The sequence below is a fragment of the Notolepis coatsorum genome, assembly GCF_963971535.1.
Source record: "Notolepis coatsorum genome assembly, chromosome: 19".
In the NCBI taxonomy this organism is placed as follows: Eukaryota; Metazoa; Chordata; class Actinopteri; order Aulopiformes; family Paralepididae; genus Notolepis; species Notolepis coatsorum.
In genome coordinates, this window is record NC_140183.1 from 31,885,523 (window position 1) to 31,895,534 (window position 10,012).

The window sequence follows — 10,012 nt, forward strand, 5'->3', positions numbered from 1 at the left end:
ACGGCTTTAAAAAAAATAGTGGATTAAGGCTTGTGAACGGCCGAATGTGGACAAATTGGACAACATCAACAACAAGGCTGTATGCTCGAAGGTAAGCAAGCAAAAAATATGCTTCAGTATGCTTCAACATTTGAGTTAAACAGAAGTCATCACTTATCTTATAGATAGATAGATGGCTTAGCAACTGAGCTAACGTTAGCTATCTGCTCCGTCCGAAATCCGAATTTCATGGATATATCCTTGGGTAAAATAGTTCGTTTATTAACACAATGGACGCCAGACCCGACATAAGTCGGGTTAACTCGCCATCGCTTGAGTGCCAAACCCGAGAAAAGTCGCGTTTTGGTCGTTATTTCTTTTGTTCGATATTTCCCTTCATAATTCATCCATCCAGCCTGATGTTATCATTGGGAATGTGTCTGAGATCGCAAATGTCCAATACCGCCGCCTAACGCCTTGCGGTCGCTATTGCACTCCATTTGAAACGATGTGGCTTGGTGTCTGGGCCGAGCTGCGGTATGCGGGCGGGGTCTAACTACTCGGGCAGGGCAATCGGTTATAACGGATGCATCGACGAGGGTCACCCCCCCCCCCCTGTTCATGTTCAATGCTGGATTACGTTGGAAACACGATCGCGTTCAGTACTTGGAATGGCGATCAGATAATTGGAATATTCTTTTTGCAGTACACCATAGACAAGGTAAGGGCTATATGTTATCAATCTTGCGTTGATCCGATAATTCCTTCCCCGCTATCAGAGCGTGTGTCTGTAATGTACTGTGTAACATATTCCGTTGGTGACGATCGAAGCATATAAACACCCCCCCCCCCCCCCCCACCTTTTCATGTGTAGCAACCTGAATAGATCTGGCTATTATTCAGAGTGGCTAACGTAATCTTTTGCATTCCCTGTGTTCACAAGGACGTTGTAACCAGTTGTCCGCTCTTGATCATACCTGCCCGGACATGGGCAATTAACGTGCGGTTCTCTTTGATCACTCCTCCCTGACATTGGCTATTAACTTGCTGCTCTTTGATTATCCTATTCAAAACATTGGCGTTTCATAGCGAGACAGTACTACAGGTGCCGGCAGGCGGCGGTGGTGGTCGCTGGGCAGGAAGGACATCAGACGAGGAAGAAGGGAGTTCAACGGCAAGTGCACCAGAGGAGGACTTCCTCTTGGACGTTCTACTCGGAGGAGGGAGGACGTCTATCCCAGGAGCAACAGAGGAGCGAGCGTGCGAGGAATAGACTCAGCTACCAAACGGGTTATTCCAGAAATACATGCAGTAGTTGAGCGTTTGATTAATGCGCCAGATAAAGGATTAGACTCAGCTACAAAACGGGTTATTCCAGAAATATCTGCGGTAGTTTAGCATTTGGTTCATGTGCCAGAGACACGGTGAAGGCTTCACCCGGCGAGCAGAGCCGAAGACCAGGTGATAGGCATTGGTCACCTTGCGTTAGCTGTGTATATAGGCGTCATAGTATAGAGGGTTCAATATGACCCACAGTTTAGCTGTGTTTAGGCGAGCCCCACAGTTTAGCACGCGCGACGGCTACCCGCTTCAGCCCAGCAGAGGACGCCACTACACTGCACGCTTCTCCAGCCTCTTCAAGCCGTTGCCAGCAGCACCTGCCCCAGCATCCACTCCGCCCCGCTGGCTGTTATCGCGGGATCTCCGTCGGCCATCTTAGCATCCGGACTAGCGGTGCTGAGGTTGGGCCCACCATCTTGGATAAGTAGCTGCGCTCTGAGTGTTGAAACGTGTTCGGTAGACAGTACACTGTGGGGAGCAAGCTCTATAAGAGTGAAGATAAACAGTGCTTTGAATGCACACTGGAGAGCAGTGTAAATGGGCGCCCCAACCATTACAGCCGGCTTTATATAGGAGTTTATTTGCTAAAAGTGGGCCCACTGTTAATTTCTTTTGAGTGTAATAATATGTGTGTTCCTTTATAAAATTCCCATTCAGTAACCCCTTTTATCCCTTCCCTTTTCCTCCCCTCTCTCCCCACCTATGGAGTAGTGGAACAGTATATATAAACCCTTAACAAAGCGCTGCCACACACGGCCATACACCCACATCTGGCGCTGAACCTGTTTATTCAACGTTTATTCAACATAATAACAATAACAATAACAATAATAATAATAATAATAATAATAATAATAATACATTTAATTTGTAGTGCACTTTACATTTGGAACCAAATCTCAAAGTGCTAAGGTTTGACATCAATACAACGTCAAAACTGTCTTGCTAATGCTAGCTAACTGGTAGCTAACTGGAACTGATTTGCCGACAGGAAAGCAACCAACAATATTGTCCGTGCGGAACCCTTATCCCCAACACATAGTTCCGCCCCACCTAGAATAATCTTCAGCAGCCGCCACTGGTATTCAGTAGGCTACTTTAAAACACTTCTTACTGTCTTTATAGGCTTCTTTAAAACGCTTCTTACTGTCTTCAGTAGGCTACTTTAAAACACGTCTTACTATATTCAGTAGGCTACGTTAAAACACTGCTTACTGTCTTTAGTAGGCTACTTTAAAACACTGCTTACTGTTTTTAGTAGGCTACTTTAAATAACTTCTTACTGTCTTTAGTAGGCTACTTTAAATCTCTTCTTACCGTAGGCTACTTTAAATTACTTCTTACTGTCTTTAGTAGGCTGCTTTAAAACACTTGTACTGGATCTCCTCACTGGTAAACAAGAATACCCTGAAGACTCTGGCACGAGCACTCATTCAAGGGTACTACGACTATGCTTGCACCTCATGGTACCAAAGCACCTCAAAGGCGCTAAAAACAAAATTACAAACATCTCAAAACAAACTGGTCAGACTACTGCTTGACCTTACGCCTAGAACCCACCTCACCCCTGCCCACTTTGACAACCTAGGATGGCTTAGAGTAGACGACAGAGTACAGCAACTTGCAATGGGCCTGGTCTACAAGATACACTACACGACCAAGGTACCCATGTACATGTCAAAATACTTCCCAAAGGTCAGTGAATACCGCGATCACAACACCAGAGGGAGCTCCACAAATCATGTTAAACCCAGATTCGGCTCAAACAAGGGACTAAACACGTTTCGCAATTATGCCACATCAATGTGGAACACCCTACCCAAAGCTGTAAAGGAATGTGAATCACTACCCACTTTCAAAAACACCTACGGGAGACTGCAATTCGAAACTGGCCCCTGTAAATGTCCTAACACAACCCCCTCCAATGTACAGTAAATGACCAAGTATGGTCTTGTCAATATTCCAATGTACAGTTTTGCTTGTACAGTTGTACAGTGTCCCCCACCCACCCCTCCTACCCAACCTCCCCCCCCCCCCCCCCACCCACCCAACCACCTCCAATGTACAGTCCCCCCCACCTACCCAACCTTCTCCAATGTACAGTTTCTACATCAAATGTATATACTCTCTTTTCTGGACTCTTTTCGTATCACAAACAGTACTGTATTTGCAAATCTGGTATGTCATAAATGTATAGATGTAGCAGTACTGTCTATCTGTATGTCATGTATGTCATATATGTTATGATGAATTGAAAATGGGGGACCCTGATGTAAACAAGACGAAAGTCTTTCTCTGGTCTGCATCCCCTTAACAATTGTATGTATTGAGCTGTACTGTACTGTACCCATTCTGCAATCTGTTAATAAAGTTTTCAATCAATCAATCAATCACTTCTTACTGTCTTTAGTAGGCTACTTTAAATCACTTCTTACTGTCTTTAGTAGGCTACTTTAAATCACTTCTTACTGTCTTTAGTAGGCTACTTTAAATCACTTCTAACTGTAGGCTAGTTTAAATCACTTCTTACTGTCTTTAGTAGGCTGCTTTAAAACATGTCTTACTGTCTTTAGTAGGCTACTTTAAAACACATCTTACTGTATTTAGTAGGCTACTTTAAAACACTTCTTACTACCTTTACTTGCATGCATCTGGTCACCAAGTAAACGTTTTCAAATATCTTAATACCAGAACGGAGCCCAATGATGTAAAGAAAAATTTAAATAGAAAGAAATGGATCAAAGAAATGGAGCTTTGAAGTTATCCACAAATATGAGTCTTTCATGTCTGGTAACAAACACCTCCACCCCATGTCTTCCTTCCTCTCTCTGTAGGAGCTGCTTGTCTTCTGCTCTCCCACCATGTGGAGCCTGTGGAGTGACTGGCCTCTAGAGGGGGTTTTCTTCCAGTACAAATACATGTAGAGACGCAGACAGATGTTCTGTATCACCTTCCCTCTATATCTACAGCTGAAAGCATACATTTCCAAGGGCTAGGTGGTGTGTGTGTGCGTGTGTGTTGCCTGACGGCCCTGCTTCTTGGGCTTCATGTCTCCAACTTTCACTGAAAATGTAGCATTGTAGCCCACAGTATGAACACATCAGTGTAGCTGCTGGCCACACTGGGCCATTTTGTAGCTTTGTAGCACCTAGTGTGAACACAGGTCAGTGTAGCTGCTGGCCACGCTGGGCCATGTTGTAGATTTGTGTCCGTTACCACCAATACCACCTCTGAACGCTCTGTCACTATTAACTGCAAACGCCCACATCCTCTGTTGAAACTCTATAAGCTGTGTGTCTGTGGATAGATGTACAACACACCCCTCACTGTTCTGTTCATCATCATTACAGACCAAGTCCATCCGCCCATCCCTCTGACCTGACCTCCTCCCTCACATTCATTACAGTAATACCCTCCCAGGGTTGATGAGTCATTAATTATAATAATACCCTCCTAGGAGGGCGGCTGTGTGGCGCAGCAGAGATTGCGCTCGCCACCAATGCAAGAGACTCCGGTCTCGAATCCTGGTGTCAGCATTGCCTCCGGCTTGGGCCGGCCGTCATACTGGCTCAATTGGCAGAGTCAGCGGGTGGAAGTCGATGGGTGGTAATCTGGACGTTGTGGACAGCGACTCCTACAGGTCGGTTGGGGGACGCCTGCACAGAGACAGGAAATAGCGGGGGTAGTGTGAGCCTCCCACACGTTACACCTCGCCAATGAGAGTCCACGCTGGCAGGTGAAAAGATGTGACAGGCTGCCTCCTCGTGTACCGGAGGGGACACATGATGCAAGGCTTCTATCCTCCCTACAACCGACCAGTGGGGGGCATATGCGAGCAACGTTCAAGACAGGGGAGGGGAGAATTGGAAACATGAAATTGGGGTGGGCGAAAAATTGAAAATAAGAAGAAAAACTGGATAAAGAAAATAAAAAAATACCCTCCTAGACAAAGATACAGGGTTGATGAGTCATTCATTATAATAATACCATCCTAGACAAAGATACAGGGTTGATGAGTCATTCATTATAATAATACCATCCTAGAGACAGATACAGAGTGGAGTCATTAGTTATAATAATACTCTCATAGACACAGGTACAGGGTTGAGTCATTGATTATAATAATACTCTCCTAGACACAGGTACAGGGTTGAGTCATTCATTATAATAATACCCTCCTAGACACAGATACAGGGTTGAGTCAATCATTATAATAATACCCTAATAGAGACACAGATACAGGGTTGAGTCATTCATTATAATAATACCCTTCTAGTAGGGCTGTCCCCGACTAAGGATTTGGATAGTCGACTTTGATTGGCTGAAATTTGCAGATAGTCATATTCGACTAAGAGGCTGGCAGTCGACTATGGCTCCTTTCGATCGATTAGTCGACTAATTGGGGTCAGCTCTACATCCTACAGACAGACCTAGATACATCGATACACCGATCAATTTGACACCAGGCTGTTTTAACTGTATAAAACATAAAAAGGTCAACATTTTACACATATTTGTTTTGATTGTTTAGGATGGTATTGAGGTGACTATTACATGCAAATGTATAATCTTAAAAAAACATCCCTCTGCTTTAGGGGCCTAATTTAACATACCATACCTGCAGTGCGAGAACCACATAGTTCACATGGGGGAGGAGAGACTACCCATGAGAACTCTGATATTTCCTGTGAAATGGGGAGGGGGGATGTGCATATAACCCACTTTGCGAGAACTCTGATATTTCCCGCAACATCGGGCGGGAAACAGTTTTGATTATGATCATTTTCTGGAGGTTTACACTGCAAAGCGTTGCTGAGCACCTTCTGACTAGGCTCAGTATACACCCAAGAAATACATTTTACGCGGACTCTCTTACATCTGTCAAATGCGGATACAGTAGATCATTGATTAAAGACATCCGTGTTTGTCACTGAAGACCAATGACGTTGTATAAATGAAGGTGTGTCGCTGCAGTGCTATTTTCACCAAGAACAGCAGAGAGCAGCATCACAGCATCCTCATCTTCAACACAATGCATATTAGCGATATGCTCTGCACTGACCATATAATTTTTCTGAGACAAATTCTTAACAAATTCTTTATTTGAAACAAATTACCTTTATTGTCTCTCTCCAGACCACAGATTGTAGAGGATATGACATTGTTATCAAAAACTTGTTCTCACCATAGCAATATAAAGTAGTCCTTGTAAAAACTTTATATTTTCAAAGGTTATATTTGACGTGATATTGTCTGTAACCACCAAACATAAAATGATTTAATCATACTAAAAAGTTAATTAACACAGTTGCTGCCTATTTTCATAAAACAATTATTTTCCAAAATACATCTTTGACCTCACCTGAATGTGTCATATGTGTCTGAGATGTCTTTGATCTTATATCACATGTATCATATGTGTCTGAGATGTCTTTGATCTTATATCACCATATGTGTCTGAGATGTCTTTGATCTTATATCACCTGTATCCTATGTGTCTGAGATGTCTTTGATCTTATATCACCTGTATCTTTTAATCGCTTTCACATAGTTTTGGTGGACTCGGTGCGGTTCTGGGGGTGAAGTTGCAACATTGTTGCATTCTTCATTTGGTTCGCCTGCGTTCACATAGAAATCTGTGAGGCAGACCGAGACCTTCTGAACAATGTCACGCGTCGAAAAGGGCGCTTGTCTATTGGACAGTGGAAATGTGTGTGTGGCTGCGAGCGCGTGTGTGCGCGCGCGCGTGTGTGTGTCTGTGTGTGGACTGTCTGCGAGCCCTCCAGACAGCGGAGCGAGTTTTGACATGGCATTGATCCATTGTTCTATTGAAGCACATTACCACCATCCTCTCGCTAAACAACTTGTAGACCAATAATAATAATATAATAATAATAATAGTATTGACGTGGCATTGATCCATTATTAATGCGTGCGCCTCAGTAATAATAATAAGCCATGTTTTTTCTTCCTTCTTCCCAAGATGCACAGTTAGATATATAGATAGATAGATAGATGGAGAGATAGATAGAGAGATTAGATGCAGTGTGCTTGTTTTGCAGTGAGTGCTGCGAGCAGTGGTAATAATAATCACTTCCTATATTTGGTTCGCGTTTGGTCCGCTGAAGCGAACCGAGACCGACGTTTTCAGGCGGACCAGATGTCTTTGATCTTATATCACCTGCATCCTATGTGTCTGAGATGTCTTTGATCTTATATCACCTGTATCCTATGTGCAGGGAACAAAATAAGTACCCGCCAAGCGCCAATGGCGGGCAGATTTAAGGTTTGGCGAGTAACAATGAGAGGTCTGCCCGCCACCTGGCCGATAACAAAATAGTTCATATCGATACTCTTATTTTGAAAATCCTGTGGCGGGTCTCATTTACGCCCCAAGCGCAGCTCCAGCTATAATATCTATGACTCCGGCAGCTAGCAACGTTCGGTTCATATCGATACTCTTATTTTGAAAATCCTGTGGCAACTCTGTGAGTCATATCCGCCCAGTCCGTGCTGTCTGCTGGCATTAAGCAGAGCAGGGCTACACAGCAGTGCGCCTATTTTGCGACCCGAAATAAGTCTGTGGTGTTTTTTTTTCTCACAATGGGTCAAATGCATCTAACATGCTTTGCATCGTCGCCATTCCTTTATGCCCACATCGCCCGAAATTAACGTTACGTTAGCATAAGCTAACAAGCTAATCCTGATCAGAGGCAGAGCCATAGAGAACAGCAGAAAGTGGGGACTGAGGAAAGGGAAAGGGGGGGGGGGCACTCCCTTTCTCTGTGTGTGTGCGCGTTTGGAAAGACGATGAAGTCAGGAGTATATTATAGTAAACTGAGGATTACTGAGGATGGACAGATAATGTTGATATTCAAATATAAAAAAAAAATAATAATAAATGAATTCATGATCATCATGCAACATAAAACAATTGTAGAAACGGTTTGGGAGAAGAAGGGGTTTTAGGTTGCGTGTTGTGAGTTGTGAGTTCCAAAAAAAGTTCCAATGCCCTGATAATATATAAATATATATATATATGCAGTAATTAAATATATAAATGTAAATATTAGGGCTGTCAGTTTATTGCGTTAATTAGATTAATGAATTACACAGCAAATTATCTCGTTATGAAAATTAACTCAAAATTAATTACAAAAATAAAATAAATTGAAATAATATTTTTTTTTATCTCATTCATTCCATAAGAATGTAGAATACACATTTACAGATTTTTTTTTAATATGTTCCATTTGCATGTTCTTGGTATCTGATAGGGACATCTATGAATCTCAGGGAATGTATTCCCAGTGTCAGAAATACTGTGGGCTAGATCCACAAAGAATGGATTGCACTATGATGAATTGAAAATGGAGGACCCTGATGGAAACAAGACGAATGTCTTTCTCGGGTCTGCATCCTCTTAACAATTGTATGTATTGAGCTGTACTGTACTGTACCCATTCTGCAATCTGTTAATAAACTTTTCAATCAATCAATCACGGTGCAAGTTGCACCCTTACTTACAATTCATTATGAATTGAAAATGGGGGACCCTGATGTAAACAAGACAAAAGTCTTTCTCTGGTCTGCATCCCCTTAACAATTGTGTGTATTGATCCGTACTGTATTGTACCCATTCTGCAATCTGTTAATAACATTTTCATTCAATCAATCAAATCTGCGCGGTGATTGATTGAATGACAATTTTATTTTGAGTAAATTGAAATGAACCAAATGAGAATATCAATACATTTTTTTTTATCTTTGACTGTGAATAACACCATGCTCAAATTGACCAGACCTGAAAAATCTAAGCAAATTAATAGATGAAAGATGATTAAACAGAAGGTTTTGTAGATACAGTACTGAATTCTGCCATCCGGACACATGCAATTTGAAATATGATTATAGAATATAGAATATCAGGCATAAAATGGTTATGCGATTAAAATGCGATTAATTAGATTAATTAATTACAAATCCTGTAATTAATTAGATTAATTGTTTGAATCACCTGACAGCACTAGTAAATATTATTATTATTAAATGGGTTACAATTACAAATATGTGGATGTGGAACCATATGGAAGGAGTAAACCTGCCGCTAAAAAGAAAACCCACCACGCCTTTCTCAGACGAAAAATAAAGTTTCGAGAGGAGTGGAAGTTTGAAGACAGACTAGACTACAATATGATGCAGGGGTGGTGAGTTGAAAGTGTGTGTGTGTGTGTGTGTGTGTGTGTGTGTGTGTGTGTCCCCACTTCTATGTTTCAATAAATTATTTGCATTTAAAACTATAAAATCTAGTTCCCTGCCTATGTGTCTAAGATGTCTTTGATCTTATATCACCTGTATCCTATGTGTCTAAGATGTCTTTGACCTCGTATCAAGAGAGAGAGAGAGAGAGAAAGAGAGAGAGAGAGAGATGGAGCATGTGCACGAGCATATAAGTTCATGTGTGCATGCCATGCACAAGTTTGTCTGCAAGATGTGTTGCAAAGTGAGACACTATTTCTCTCAACTATTCTCCTTCAAATAAAACATACAGTGATTTTAATATTACATTATATGTCCAAAATGTTTGACTCACCAGATAATGTAACAACCACTGGATAATGTAATACGGTATTACATTACAAAAAGTTGTTATAATAGTTGTTCCACATATTTATTACATTATCCGGTAATT